This window comes from Macrobrachium rosenbergii, chromosome 12 (assembly GCF_040412425.1).
Source record: "Macrobrachium rosenbergii isolate ZJJX-2024 chromosome 12, ASM4041242v1, whole genome shotgun sequence".
NCBI lineage: Eukaryota > Metazoa > Arthropoda > Malacostraca > Decapoda > Palaemonidae > Macrobrachium > Macrobrachium rosenbergii.
Window position 1 is genome coordinate 107,023,896 of NC_089752.1, and position 17,250 is coordinate 107,041,145.

General features: G+C 37.4%; 1 protein-coding gene across 2 annotated transcripts in view; it reads right to left on the minus strand.

The window, feature by feature from the left end:
• Positions 1-16,823, minus strand: part of LOC136843832 (tribbles homolog 2-like) — a 242,993-nt gene extending 226,170 nt beyond the window's left edge. The window contains exon 1 of one of the 2 annotated variants that reach the window (XM_067112631.1): positions 16,626-16,823. The gene's annotated coding sequence lies outside the window, so the exon portion shown is untranslated. The remainder of the gene's footprint in view (positions 1-16,625) is intronic. The other variant, XM_067112632.1, reaches the window with a different exon arrangement.
• Positions 16,824-17,250: the final 427 nt, after the last annotated feature.

A 17,250-nucleotide genomic window follows, 5' to 3' on the forward strand; every position in this document is an offset into this window, starting at 1 on the left:
GTCAGATAGGCTAATTGGATTGCCATATCCCCAATATATGGGTTTAGACAGCAAGTTTACTTCTGTAATATGAGATGAAACAAATAATGATTTTTTTGTAGTTTCGCAGCCATATTGGTCCTCCATCTTAGATTTTACAAATTTATTGGATTCCTAGATTCCCAAAACAGGGGTGATATGAGATAAAATAAGTAATAATTTTTTTTTGTTTGGCAGCCATACTGATCCTCTTTATTAAATTTTGTATATATGTAATCAGACCTCCTTCAATATACTGTAATTAAGGTATATTCTTTGGATTCCCAAATCACCAAAACAGGTGTTTAAACACTAAATTTAATCGTATAAATAAATTAGAATGAATAATGGAGATTTTCATAGTATGGGGCCATATTGGTCTGCCATCTTGGATTTTGTGAGTATATAATCACTTCAATATAATGCAGATATGCTAACTGGGCTTCCAAATCCCCAAATTAAATCTATCCTTCGCTGTTAGATATACTTACCAAGATATGCTAACTGGGCCATTACTTATATAGTTTGAAGAGTAACGGGCATTTTAAGGGTTTAGGGGCTATTTTTTATAGATGCTCTTGGAAATCAGACCTTTTCCAAGGTCAGATTGTGGTAAACTTTTGATATGTTATTAAGCACACCTGATACTAGAATAACCAGTTGAGAAACCTTTTCTAGCAATTTTTTGGGGTCAAACCTTATTTTCAACCGACTATAGCCTGGTTCTCTATTTGGAGGCATTTCCTCGCCCAAGGGATTCACAGCCCTCTACTATGCGCTCTTCTGCCTTGAGATGCGATGCATTAATGTCCCAAGGCATTGGCACTTCCTAGGGCAACAGTAGCCAAGTATAGTACCACCGCTTAATACCTCAGTAGGAGCCACACTCCATAGACCACCAGACGCTACATACTTATAGTAATAAGTCAGTCTGTCTGTCTGTCTGTCTGTCTTACACACACAAACACAAACACACACACACACACACACAGGGTATTCGCCAACCAGAAGGTTTCCGAAATCGTCGCAGTAATTACGTCGTAACACTCTCACCACAAGTGTTGAAACGCTCAAAAAACGTGATGTCTGAAATGTTATGATTCTCGCAGCGAAAAGCCAGCAATTATATTTCATCACATATCGAGAGAGTGAAACAAATAATCTTTGTCCTTTCTGGTGAAAACTAGGCTCTGCAGTGTTGATGGCGCCATGATTTACCGGAATTCAACAAGCTTTTCTGCTGGAACTTACTGATAAAATATAAGTGTTTTGCGCTGTAAAAATTTATTTCGTAAGTGGCTTAACTTCCAATATGAACACTTAACCAAAGGAATATCCCTCCCAACATATAACGATGAAAACATTTTATTTACTTTCACCAATGAATTATAAAGATTTTCTTCCCTTCCCTTCGTGCTAGGTCGTCACTAATCGCTATAACATTTCTGGATCTAGTTTGATTGAATTTCTCTTGTACACCACGTTGATAACAGTCCCTACCGATACTGATAGAGCTAATACTTTGAAAAATCTATTCATCCTCACTTTTTTTTTAACAGTGACGCTTTTTCTGACATCTTCTTACAAATAAGAAGAAATGCTATAAGCGTAGGCAATCAAGGAACCGCAAGAATTGAAATTGAGGCAAATTCAGTAAAATCTACTTCCGGGGGGAATAAAATTCCCTCGCCGTTTACTCGAAGGAAAAATGAAGAAATGTATTACACACCGACGATTACTGTGTCATCTCTCTCTCTCTCTCTCTCTCTCTCTCTCTCTCTCTCTCTCTCTCTCTCTCTCTCGTTATTAATCAAAATTCACCCACGTAGGTCTAAGAGGCTTCCAACGAGATATCTTTCCAGTTGCTGGCTCCATGTGTATTACCAAAAATACTTAAAAATAAGTGGTCATTCTAAGACAAAAAGTAGAAAAACAACAGACAAACAATCTGCCTCGTAATTTTCCACGTATACTCTCTGCCAGATCGGGTTTCTCTCCGCAACCGAGAGCGTAAAGGGAAATTCCCGACAACAGACTGGAGGTTGACGTCATCCCACGGGAATAGCTGGGTGCCATTTGAAGAGGTCGGAGACTTTGCCAACACCTCATTAGAAAGGACAGCCTGATGTCGACATGAAAAGTTATTAAAATCCAGCGTTCTTTACACATTCCAGTTGCGTTTGTGTGCTCCCGTAAATTGTACGTGTGTCTTCTTCAATGTATCCAAAAGTTGAGGGCATTTCTGTAATAGACAGCCTTTCTACAATTAAGCGCTAGGTCGAGCACTTTAATTACACTGACAATTCACATTCAATTTAACATTTAGTTGTCATAAAACATGGCTTGGGTCTTCTAAATGTTACTGATGAGCTAAAGTATGAGAAACAAGATACTGAACATATCCATTACTTCCTTTACGGCCATGAACAAATTCTCGCTGTCAGAACTATTTATCTTGACGTCTGCAGCAGATGTTTAACGATTTGATGAATATACATTCGCATTTTTCTTCTCGTGGTCGCAAAACCGAAGTGAAATAAATCAGGGAATATGAAATATTCACGGCAAATTATTTTCGTTTAATAATTTACAAGACTCAACACATCAAATGCATGCATTACGGTGAAATCATTAGGCGCTGATTCTTGCGACACGGTTCTACACAAGCAGACAAAGCACTTATTCTATTTTATCTCGCCGAGGAAAGAGGCTGACTCCAGGAGGGAAGGGAAGGGGAGTGGAGGGGTTGAGGAAGGTCGAGGGAAGAGCGGAGGAGGGGGGAGGGGGAATAAGAGAAAGACAGCGCTCGTACCCTCTTAAAGGGGAAGTAGTGGAACACCGATTGTCGATTCCCAAAGGTTGGTTGGTGTGCGCTGGAGACGAGTGAGGAAACGGAAAAAAATCTCTCTCTCACTCTCTCTCTCTGCTTCTCTCTCTTTTTCTCACTTTATCTCTCTCGCATACACGCAAACAAACTAGTGCACTCAGTCACTCAATCCTTTGATAGTGCCTATCAAGATCATTACCCCCACCAGATGGCGTACAGCTAGAAGAAAATGCGAGGAAAGCTAAATCCAAAATTTCAAACCCGAGAGTTCTTTTGCAAAGTCACGCTAAAAACGAAAAAGGTTCGAAAGTGAATCGATTAAAAAAGAAAAAAAAGTCCCCAATAGAAATCAGAACCCAACGCAACCAGGATGCGCCCCGGGTTGTTTCTTCCAACAAACCTTTGCTCCACAAATGTTGCAACGCCTGGCCCAGCGGTACAAAGGCCTCACCACCAAACGCTACCGGTCCCCTCCCCGCCCCCAACCCACCCACCTCCAGCTCACACACACACACACCCCACCACCATCTAAGCCTTCCCTCTCCTCCCCACCCAGGCTTTCCCCCCTTCCGACATCCTTTACCCAATCACCTCTGGGCTTGATATTTCATCACGAGAAGGGAAGTCACAGCGCAGCTTGCAAAAGGGAAACATTTTTCGAAATTCCTTTTGCGATGTCTCGAAATGGCATGAATAGGCGACGGCATTAATAACGCAATGATATAATATCTCCATATAAATATAAGGTCGGTTGACGTATATATTTGGCTGCGTGTGCTGTGAAGTCTTTGAAGATAATGACTAAAGTAGTCTTATTAACAGGCACAAAAAGAACGAAAAAAAAAAAAAGCTTGAGGGCTAACGACGGAGATTAAGAACGCGGAAAAAAGAGACCCCCTTGCTCTCTCTTGCTCGTTCACTTATATAATGTAAATATAAATATAATATATATATATATATATATATATATATATATATATATATATATATATATATATATATATATATATATATATATATGAATGTAGGCCTATGCATGCATGTGTGTGTGTATGTACATATACGAGTGTGTGTGCAAAAATGTATTTTTCACACTCAAGGATGAACTTCATTTGCAGAACACGTTCTCAACATCAGCAGTTTCATTCATCAAGCTTCTCTGCACCGTAATGACATAAAAACCAACGAACTCATTTTGACGCCACTGGCAAAATTCACTTTGGTGCAAGGAACAATTGTTCGGATTCTGATGTGGATAAGAGTCATGATCTAGAATCAAGATTCTTTTATCTCTTTCTTTATTATTGGTTTGTGAAAGAAAGGTAAATGACGCAGAGCATTTTGGGTTACTGGGATCACCGCTGCCTCGCATTTCTGAAAGAAAATCTAAAGAAAATGGAGCATTCGGGCAACAACGCCAATTACCTTGATGGAGTTTTGTAATCTCTAATTCTTTCGTATTTAGTAGAGAATCACCTTTATTTTCCTTGTTAATCCAAGTTGAAATACTTCTTTAAGTGATCAATTCACGCGCATTTGATTATTGCAAATCTGGATAATTACCCTCAATGGCATCTGTATAAGGACTATGTTATGCTCGGTCAGTACAGCCATAGCTAGGGTCATTCATTTTTAGTGCGTGTGCGTGTCCGTGTGACCGTACTCATCAGGGCATCGCTTCTGCTCGTACTGTCTACCTGCTCTCACCTTTAACGACCTAAATTATGGAACCGGGATACTGCGCTTGCCATTCCAAACCGAGTAGTTATTCCTTAGACCAAGTTGATTTTCCCGGGGTTTTAGATTACCAGCGAAGTTTGATCGGCCACTGATTTGTAGGATTCACTTGAATTCGTGGATGGAATGGAATATAGAATTTAGGCCAGAGGCCTAGTGCTGGGACCTACGTAGTCATTCTGCGTTGAAGGGGAAATTGCGAGTAAATGAAGTTTGAAAGGTGTAACAGGAGGAAAACCTCGCAGTTACACTAAGAATCAATTGTTAGGAGAGGGTGGATAACAAGATTGAAGAAAAAGAATATGAATGGAGGATGGGTAAAATGAATGAAAGGGGTTGCAGCTAGAGGTCGAGGGGACGCTGCAAAGAACCTTAAGTAATGCCTACAGTGCACCGTGTGAGGTGCACTGATGGTACTACCCCCCTGCGGAACACTTGAATTCGTGGAGTTGAAAGCAGAAGGCTTGGGTACCAAATAACCATTTCATAATCATCTTTTTTTTTCATTGTCCATTTCATTAACATATTTTTTTAACACCACCCCCCACAAAAGATCGATTTTAAACTGAATGAATGAGAAAGCATCGACACGACAATTTAAAAGACTGGGCTTGAGGATAACCATTCGATATCAGGTCCAAAACAAACAGTAGGATTAAAATATTACTTACTGTACAAGTGAAGACGACGAATAATGTTAACGCGAATTGCGTTGCTGCATTTACTTCTGTTTGACACAGAGAGAGAGAGAGAGAGAGAGAGAGAGAGAGAGAGAGAGAGAGAGAGAGAGAGAGAGAGTTGCTGTTTTACATAACAATGGTCTACCCTTATTGCTGGTACAATCCAGCCCCTTGATTTGAGTCAATTGAAAAAGAGGAAGCTACGAAAATACGACACGTGTTGAAAACCTCCAGTTCTACAGGTGTTCAATTGATTATACCTTGTGATAGTGATCTCATTCGTTTAAAGCCTTTGTGTGTGTGTGTGTGCGTGTGTGTGTGTGTGATGCAATATAGATGAGGTTTATGTTCAGAAGATGACGCAGCTAAGCTGAATAATTAGGTTTAATTTCCTGCCAATACGTGGCTATATGGAATCTCGGTAAGAAGGATGACTTTCTAATTGCTTTCTTTTTTAATAAATCTCTAACATCGGCGAACTGGGTTCGGTAACGCCTGTTTAGGTGTTTAGACGACTATATGAACTCTTCGACATAAAATAAACGAAAATAATCCTATATAATACCCTTAAAAGTGCTGCCTTTGATATGCTTCCGCTCTTAACATAGTCCACATTCTCCCGAGTACCTACGAGTTAATTTCATTTCCAATAGCTAACGCAACCCATTCTCGAGGACGCTAGGCTTAAGGTCAGTGTACCCTGTGTACCGATGAGAGAGAGAGAATACTCCTCAAAATATCCTGCTGGATGAGAGTAAGGAGAGACGAGAACAGAAAGATCTCGGGTATTTCCTCCCTCAAAGAGTTTATTCCTATGTTGTATCCTGTTGGGCAAAACGCTCGTATCGTGAATGTAAATACACATCAATATCTTGCCTCTCAAGACAAGAGATGCGGAACACTTTACAATATATTTTGACGTCATAATACAACGAATTGGCTATGTGAAGGGAACGTCCTTGATCCGGATGTCACTCGAAATTACCGTGATATTCTAGGGCGAAGGTTGTACAGTTAATTGAGTGACATTGTCATATGTTGAATTATTAACGTCTTTCCGTACTAGACTTGACGATATGGATGTGGAAATACAGAAAGTTTTAGGTGAATATTCTGTGCATCGTTAATTGCAACATCACCTTCAGAAAACCGTGCAAGCGTCTGTTTTGAACAAAAAAAGAAAGAAATTTCTCTCAGGAAAAACTCGAAACACGAATAAATAAAGTACACACAAATATCACACATCAAGCATCAAATAAAAGAAAAAAAACGTCGTGAAATATTTATCAGTACGGTTAAGGAAGCAACTGAATCCGCCCTGAGAATGACCAAAATAATAAGGAGTTTTCTGTTTTGAAGTTACGTAATACGCAGCAAGTAGCCCATTCCGAATGAAGCAATTACATTCGCAGGAAATTAAACTCCTCGCCTCTTTTTATTTCGACTTTAGAGAGACACGTGCATGACTTTGCAAAACTTGGGCCTTTTCAAACAGAATTATCATTTCGATTACTGTACTTTTTATTTCTTTTTTCCTTTTTTTAATGCGCTTATGGGCTACTCACAAGAACACGAGGCCACGATACTCTTACATAGCAAGTACGTGAATCAGAGATTTACCAGTTGAAGGTTCATTTTAAAGACTCAATTACTTTACGTTCACGACTTCATCAGAGAAATATTATTTAAGTTTATGCAAAAGACTGCATCAGTATCAGTAAGAGAGAGACACAGAGAAATTTATCTGATCTAGAAAACTCAGTTTCAGTGAAAGGATGTAGCTAATATGAACAGCGTATCATAAATGAGTCAAGTGAGTTATTCAGATTTTATTTAGCTTTAAGAGTTTTCACGTGAAAATGTGAAAACTCTTAAAGCTACAGTAGATAAAATCTGAATAACTCACCTGACTTATTTATGATACGCTGTTCATATTAGCTACATCCTTTCACTGAAACTGAGTTTTCTAGATCAGATACATTTCTCTCTCTCTCTCTTTCTCTCTTTTTTACTGACACTGATGCAATTATTTTCCTCAGTATGATATAGATTTTACAACATATTTTCCTTTATACGTTCTGCGGGAAGGTCTTCGCTCTTGAAGGGTTTGGCTGATTGACTGATTGATTAATTATGAAATTTAGGTCTTGAGGACCAAGCGCCGAAACCCATCAGGATTATTCAGCGCCGTAATGATGGTGAAATATATAGATTAATGATATGAGTGATAATGAATAGTCTCTCTCTCTCTTTTCTCTCTCTCTCTCTCTAGACCAGGTGGCTTCGTAATATAATGCCATGTAGTCACAGCTTAAACAAACAGAATTCCGAAAAACTACAGTATATTTCTGTCTTTTGTATCCACATTTTTATGTGACTGATTTATTTGCCTTATTTTGTTTAACACTTGGGAATTAATTTACTTACAGTATATTTCCTTTCAATCAAGTTTTGTTATTTAACAATTTAAATTTTACTGGAATAATGTTTTGATTAATTAATAAATTAATTTCTGATTTAATTTTGACTGATGATTAATTCAGATTTAATCCAATTTTGTTTTGTTTTCACGTTATAATAAATTTCGCTGAGACTGTTAATGTCATGTATAATCTTTGAAATTTAGAAATAAATTTTTGTATTTAAAATATTATATCAGAGTTTCATTTTATTGACCCACCAGTAATTTTGATTTGAATTAGAGACAGAGTGGTAAGTGAGATGTTTTCCTTCAAGTAATTGAAGTGAGCTCGAACCAGGGAAATGAAATGAATAGAAATACTTGAACTTTTATACTGTTAGCGGAGTGATGCCCTTAGATTTTACCTCACACCTGTTTAACGAACTTAATCTGTTTTCTTTCATGATTGATAAGTTTTATAAGGGATCACTGTTGCCTTTAGAGAAATCAGTCGTTTTGTATGTGTCATGAGGGTGCAGGTGTCTGGCTGTTGTGAGGTAACTATAATTGTCGAAAAGATGGTAAGTTTGGTAATCAAATATCAAGCACTTAGATACCAGGTTTGATTTGAAGAACAGACACTAGACACTCCGGGGTCACCATATATAAATGGTGCCCTAGACTCCAGGACAAGCACTTAGATACCAGGTTTGATTTGAAGAGCAGACACTGGACACTTCGTCACAGTATATAGATATAATATAATATATATATATATATATATATATATATATATATATATATATATATATATATATATATATATATATATATATATGTGTATATATATATATATATATATGTATATATAAATATATACATATATGTATACACACACACACACACACACACACATATATATATATATATATATATATATATATATATATATATATATATATATATATATATATATATATATATATATATATATATATATATATATATATATATATATATATATATATATATATATATATATATATATATATATATATATATATATATATATATATATATATAATATATATATATATATATATATATATATATATATATATATATATATATATATATATATATCAGCCTTGTGATCTTACATGATCCCTACCTAGATTTATCCTATACTAAAACTTATTTTCTTACTAGTTTTTACGGCTTTTACCCAATGTGTACAGGTGTTGCCATGAAACGAATACGCCTGATACCTTGCTACATACACTTCAGATGTCGAGGAGTGTCGCAATAACTCCGTATCGTGATTTAACAGATTCCTGTCATCGAACTCCAAACCTTTTAAGTATCCGAAAGGACACTGGTTACTCAGAACTGTTTCGTCATTCTTCGGTAGCACCTGTGTACCGGTAATCAAGGTTTTTATTCCTTTCAGAGGAGAATGGTCACAGAACTTCGAACAGACCAGGATCCTAATGTTTAAAAAAAATGTAACAACCTACTGCAGCGAAGCGCACGAAACTGGATCAGTATTTTGACGAGGATGTTCAATTAAAACTTCGTTCTTATTTCCGACTTTCTTTGCTTTCTTATTTTTTCTCCCAGGTCAACTTTTCTAATCTGGGTCAAACCCTCAGAGTCTTTTGTGCTGCTCTGCTCATATCGGCGGATTAATACAACTTATATTTCTTTTGTCTTCCGATCAGCAAAGTTAAGCAACGTTGGGTCATGAGGTGGATGGAATACCTTCGCGGATTTTGAAAGATCGAAGCTACAAGCACGAGAGGAATTGGTTGGTGAGAGTTTGAAAATGAGATCACAAGTGAGATGCAGCTGTACGGCGGTGACAGCGAGAATGAGTGAGTGACCAAGGTTTGAGAGGCTTATCTGGATGAAGGTTTGAGAGGTTTATCTGGATGAAGGAAAGGTTCTAAATGAAAGGAGGAGAGGAATCGTGCCCGTGTTTAAAGGTAAAGGAAATGCTGGTGGCAATAAGGATATTTGGGCAAAATATCGTCACCCTCATAAACTAACTGCCTAAGTCATTTTTCATTGATTTTTGGATTTTTGCCTAAATCAAATCTCCAATATGTGGCGCACCTACTGGTATATTTGCCTAAGTCAGATATAGAAAGTAAGTGGAATAAATTCCCCAAAAAGCTTTCTGCCTAAGTCACTCAGTGACTTAGGCATAAGAAAGTGAATGAGTTTTTTTTTTAATTTCCCAAAAAGTAGAAAAAATGACTTAGGCAGTTAGTTTATGAGGGTGACGATATCACATACCATACCAGGAGAGGCGTAGAGTAGGATTTTGATGGAGAAAATGGAACAAACGACAGGAGATCTGATAAGGGAATGAGCTCAGTCGGTCCAGGGTTGTTATCAAGAGTTATCTGAGAAGCTAGAAAGTGCTACGACACGCTACCAATAAGCCTTCTTGGTAGGTGTATGCTGTTGTTGCTATGGTTACGGAAGTTTTTGCACAGGGGGTTCATCCACGATTTAGTTATCAAAGAGCAAAATGTATGTGGAAACGGATCAGTGATGAAAACACACACACCAATTATATATTTATATATATATATATATATATATATATATATATATATATATATATATATATATATAAAACTGTAAATCATTATTGTTTACGAAAAGTTAAGTATACCTTAGTTTAACCAGACCACTGAGCTGATTAACAGCTCTCCTAGAGAAGGCTGGCCCAAAGGATTAGATTTATTTTACGTGGCTAAGAACTAATTGGTTACCTAGCAACGGGACCTACAGCTTATTGTGGAATCCAAACCACATTATAACGAGAAATGAATTTCTATCACCAGAAATAAATTTCCCTAATTCTTCATTGGCCGGTCGGAGAATCGAACGCCGGCCCAGCAGAGTGCTAGCCGAGAACGACACCAACCCGTCCAATGAGGAAAACTATTGTTTACGTACACTGGTACTGAGAAAATACTCAAACACAAACGGACACGCATATTTTATATATACTCGTATATACACGTATATATATATATATATATATATATATATATATATATATATATATATATATATATATATATATATTGTGTGTGTGTGTGTATGTGTGTGTCTGATGGAACTGATGAACTGCTGTTTTCTTTTTCAGTACCAGTGCACGTAAACACAATATGGACTTACACTTAATTTTTTTCACCTCACTTGTCCGCTCTCATCACGATACACCGCGAGAGCAACTATGATAGTGAGTTAATGTAGACAAACTGAGGAAGTATGGCGTGAGTAAGCTATGTGACGTGTCAAGGCCACTCTCCATCCGCTTTGGTTACAAAAGCCGGTGTCAACACAATCTTACAGATGACATCAGTCCTCAGCAGAATACCTGATAGTGTCGAAAGATACGTTGATTGGTACACTACATCACTTTGTGTTTCGGCGAATTCACTCGAGAATATCGAAGATTTAACAAACAATTAGTGAGTTATCATTTCTACTGTCCTTGCTGTTAAGTCTGTTATTTTTATCTACTTGCCTGCCGCTTGCATCCCGAGAGTATTTCCAGTTTACGCTCGTATTTTCCAAGCGCCAAAAACGGAAAATTGTGAAACTCAAGGCTTCGATCAACGCTATTGTTTAGCTTCCCCTCTGTTGCAATAATCGTTCTCCCGGCGTTCCTTGTGTTCGGAATATAATCACAGAGTCATGACCCGATAACAGGACATGACAAAAAGTAAAAAAAAAAAAAAAAAAACTCACTGTCATTGTCATTTTTAATGAGGGTTTGCAACACAGGCACTTGAAACTGGTACACTGATTAATTCTACTCGCTCACAAGAAAGCGATATTACCACCAAAACAGACGTCAGTATTTTAATGAAAGGGTTTCACGAGTAAAGAATATTTCATGCCTCGATCCTGACTGTCTTTTTAAGATTGTGGGACAAGAATATAATATCCTTTCCTGCTTATCACTGCCTGATCCAACAAGGAAAATGGTTCCACTGATTTTTCCAGACGTTATTCTCACATCACTCTCATCTGATTAGTTCTCGTCGCCTTTACGTTCTTTTTTCTTGACCTCACTGACTTCACTCGCCTTCCCAGCCACACATTCTCACTCCGTGGTCTCCTAAAAAGCAGGTTTGAAGTGAACCTTGGATGACATCTAATCTCACCCTGTGGTCTCTTAAAAGAGCAGGTTTGAACTGAACCTTGGATGACATCTAATCTCACTCTGTGGTTTCCAAAAAGAGCAGGTTTGAATTGAACCTTGGATGACATCTAATCTCACTCTGTGGTCTCCTAAAAGAGGAGGTTTGAAATGAACCTAGGATGACATCTAATCTCACTCCATGGTCTCCTAAAAGAGGAGGTTTCAATTGAACCTAGGATGACATCTAATCTCACTCCATGGTCTCCTAAAAGAGCAGGTTTGAACTGAACCTAGGATGACATCTAATCTCACTCCATGGTCTCCTAAAAGAGCAGGTTTGAACTGAACCTAGGATGACATCTAATCTCAATCCGCAGTCTCCAAAACGCATTTGAACTAAACCTTGAATGATATATCTCCCTTCTCACAAACACAGTTAGTCAGTTGAATCTTTTATATAAAAATGAGTGTCTGTTTGTAGGTTTGTGCACTATAGAAATCCGAACCGCTTGATCGATCTAGACAAAATCTGGCATGTGGCCATCATTTGACCGAACTTAGATAATAGGGCAGGTTTCAAAACCGCACCCCCTTCCCCTCCCCCCATCCCCTTCCCTTTGTGACTTATGTGGTAACCTCTTGACTGATCTAGACAAAATTTAGCATGTGGCCATCACTTAACCCAACTTAGATAATAGGGCTGGTTTCAAACCCGTACCCACTTTCCCTTCCCCATCCCTTTCCCTTTGTAACTTATATGGTAACCGCTTGACCGATCTAGACAAAATTTGGCACATGGCCATCATTTGACACAACTTAGATAATATGGTAGGTTTCAAACCTGTAACCCCTTCCCCCTTCCCTTTGTAACTTATGTGGTAAATAAACTTTACGAGTTTATCATACCTTATTTCATGTACTCAATACCATATAAATATATTGTTGAAAATGCTTTTCTCTCCTATGACTAATAATTCTGTATCAAGGTTCATTTTTAGGTTTAGTGGGGGGTGCATTTAGGTTTAGTGGGGGTGTGTGATTAGGTTTAGTGGGGTTGTGTTTAGGCTTAGCAGGGTGTGTGTTTAGGTTTAGTGGGGGTGTGCTTAGGTTTAGTGGGGTGTTTCAGTTAAGCGGGGGTGTGTTTAGGTTTAGTGGTGGGAAAATGGGACAGTCACCACAGTAATGTCTGGCTAAAATGGACAGTCACCACAGTAATACCTTGATAAAAGGGTCAGTCATCACAGTAATACATGGATAAAAGGGGCAGTCAGTACAATAATACCTGGGGGACAGTCACCACAGTAACGTCTGGATAAAATAGACAGTCGCCACAGTAATATCTGGATAAAATGGGCAGTCACCACAGTAATACCTGGATAAAAGGGACAGTCATCGCAGTAATTCTTGGATAAAAGGGACAGACAGTACAGTAATACCTGGATAAATGGGACAGTCACCACAGTAATAACACCTGGATAAAAGGGACAGTCAGCACACTAATACCTGGATAAATGTGACAGCCACCACAATAATACTTGAATAAATGGGACAGTCACCACAGTAATATCTGGATAAAATGGACAGTCAGCACATTAATACCCGTATAAAAGAGACAGACAGAACATCAATGCCTGGATAAATGGAACAGTCACCACAGTAATGTCTGGATAAAATGGACAGTCACCAGAGTAATGCCTGGATAAAAGGGACAGTCACCACAGTAATGTCTGGATAAAAGGGACAGTCACCACAGTAATAGTAATACTTGGATAAAAGGAACAGTCAGAACAGTAATACCTGGACAAATGGGAAAGTCAGCAGAGTAATACCTGGATAAATGGGATAGTCAATACAGTCATACCTGGACAAAAGGAACAGTCACCACAGTAATACCTGGATAAAAGGGACAGTCAGCATTGGTAATACCTGGATAAATGGGACAGTCAAAAAAGTATACCTTAGTTTAACCAGACCACTGAGCTGATTTAACAGCTCTCCTAGGGCTGACCAGAAGGATTAGACTTAATTTACGTGGTTAAGAACCATTTGGTTACCTAGCAACGGAACCTACAGCTTATTGTGGAATCCGAACCACATTATAGCTAGAAATGAATTTTTATCACCAGAAATAAATTCCTCTAATTCTTCATTGGCTGGTCAGAGATTCCTACGCGGGCCCAGCAGAGTGCTAGCCGAGAACAGTACCAACCCATCCAACGAGGAACGTTAAATGGGACAGTCAGTACAGTCATATCTGGATAAAGGGACAGTGACCACAGTAATACCTAGATAAACAGGACAGTAACCACAGTAATATCTCTATAAATGTGACAGTCAGCAAAGTAATATTTCGATAAAAGGGCCAGTTAATACAGTAATTTCTGGATAAAAGGTACAGTCACCACAGTAATTCCTGGATAAATAAGGACAATCACAGTATTCCTGGATAAAAGGGACAGACAGCATAGTAATACATGGATAAATGGGACAGTCACCACAGTAATATTTGGATAAAAGGGACAGTCAGCACAGTAATACTTTGGTAAAAGGGACAGTCTGTACAGTAAAACCTGGATAAACAGGTATTACTGGATAAATAGGACAATCACAGTATTCCTGGATAAAAGGGACAGACAGCATAGTGATACATGGATAAACAGGGCAGTCACTACAGTAATATCTGGATAAAAGGGACGTTCAGAACAGTAATACCTGGATAAATGGGACAGACAGTATAGTAATACCTGTAAAGAAAGGATAGTCACCACAGTCACTAAAGCAATACCTGGATAAAGGGGACAGTCACTACAGTAATACCTGGATAAATGGGACAGTGAGTACAGTAATACCTGGATAAAAGGGCCAGTCACCATAGGTAATACATGGATAAATAGGATAGTCACTACAGTAATATCTGGATAAATGGGACAGTCAGAACAGTAGTATTTGGATAAAAGGGACAGTTAGTACAGTCATTTCTGGAAAATCAGGACAGTTATCACAGTAATACAGGGATAAATGGGACAGTTATCACAGTAATATCTGGATAAATGGGACAGTCAGTACAGTAAATTCTGGATAAAAGGAACAGTCAACAAGAAGGTTCATGAAATTTTTTTGTGTCCTACACAGTTTTCCCAGGCAGCAACGGGTTGGTCAGCTAGTGAAGAATATAAAGATGAAATATTAGTCATTACTACTGTGTAAGAGACAGAACAGTATTAAGGATCCCCATCGAGCATCAAAATAGGAAAATATAATGATTTGTAACCCCTCTCTATGAAGGGACAAGCAATGAAGATCCGAGTGAAAATTATCTTGACAGTGTAGTTATCTCATATAAGACTAAGCGTCGTTACATGCAAATAAAGCATTCTAAATATTACTTGTAACAATAAAAGCTAAAATGTTGATTCAGTTGAACAGTCATTTATATAATTATATATATATATATATATATATATATATATATATATATATATATATATATATATATATATATATATATATATATATATATATAATTTATATATATACATATATATATATACATGTTAATCATTCTATATATTTTCTTTTGAAACACTCACAAGTGCAGGCATGGGTTTTTATAATATATATATACATATATATATATATATATATATATATATATATATATATATATATATATATATATATATATATATATATGCACACACACAGCTAATTACCCTCTTGCATCATGTATAAGTTTGAAACAAGATATGCTAGCATAAACAATATTAGCTTCGTTTCCAGGATTTCCTGCCACCAAAAATTTTTCCCGCCATGCTAATCATCTTGTTAACAAACCGACGACAAGATGTGCCAGGATTGTACACTATCATATAAGTAGTTCTGACTTATCTGGAATAGAATTATTATTAAAAGAAGGCCAGAATAATACAAATTCCTGCCGAATGAAAAGGCATAGGCTAAGCCTAGCGTTAGCTTGGCCAGGAGAAGGTCCTTGGGCCAAGATTCTTTTCCTATAGCCGTTACCACTCTTAAAGGCTATTTTTCTTCTGGGCATAATAATTCGATAAATTTTACCATAAATGAACTATTTCTGTACATTTTTGAATAAGTTCCATGCATTATAAGGTTTAAATGATATAGCATCTTACCAAAACAGTAGTTTGAAGGCTTTGGTCTAGCCAAGGCTACCAAACTTCTGTTTCCTGCTTTTACCAGTCTATGAGGCATATTGTCTGATGAAAACAAATTAAACCGGGTTTTGACACACGTAAAATAAACAGATACTTTTAATATGAATCGAGTAATAGAAGATGCCTTCCACGGTTTGTTTTCCTAAAATGTTCTCACCAAGTGTGTCGTTTTGGAATTTCGGAAGTACCTCAGCCGTTGCCTTTACATGTCTAAAACTGAAGAATTGATGGCATAGACTATATCCTACTAGCCTACCTACTGCAAAGAATTCTTAATGACCGACAAAATACAGCATGCGTTCTTAAGCATCACAGCGGCATGTTTTAGGCTAAGAACGAGACGTTGACAAAACCAGTAACCTTTAGGCCTACTCACTAACTAAGCAATATTAATGACGAGCAAGATTTCTTACTTTATATTATGTGGCATATATAAGATGAATGATGTTCTGGTTTCAAAACTGAATTCACCACTGCACTCATGCACATTAATATGCTGAAATTATATGACATGTCAACAGAGAAAGGGTATCTGCTGCTAACAAGACCTTTAACTGACTGACACAAAATTATGGGTAAATGAACTTTCATGTACTTTGCTTACCCAAGAAATGTTGTCCCATTTTCTCGTGAAGAATTCCAGTGACCACTTGTGCAACTACAAGCTGCAAAAAGTACCATGATAACGATAAATCAACGAAAAAATCACAGGACACACACTCAACACCCACACGGTTTCGGCGGCTCCCGGGTATTCGAAGCAGCGCCGCCCTTGTGGTAGAACACCTAACCACGTAGTACTGTACAAGCAAACGAATATCTCCACTTATCGTCGCCCTGTGAGGGAAACTTTCTACCTCTGTGTTCGTTACGGTAAACAAGAGTCTTTCTGTCCTTGAGCTAGGATATTTTTATCATTTGTTGTATTTTTGTTAAAGATGAGGTATGTTTTTTACTCAAGATATCATCGATCAAATTGTTTAAGTTATGACTTGTGTCTTCGTTCGATATCTATTGTAATCTCTGGCTGGACACGTCAGTTTTGTGCGCACACATGTACACATACACACGCACATTATCTATCTATCTATCTATCTATCTATCTATGTATATATATATATATATATATATATATATATATATATATATATATATATATATAATGTGTTTCTGTGTCAGTGCGTGAGTAGTACAGCATTCGCGCACATTCATAACATCAAGACTGAATA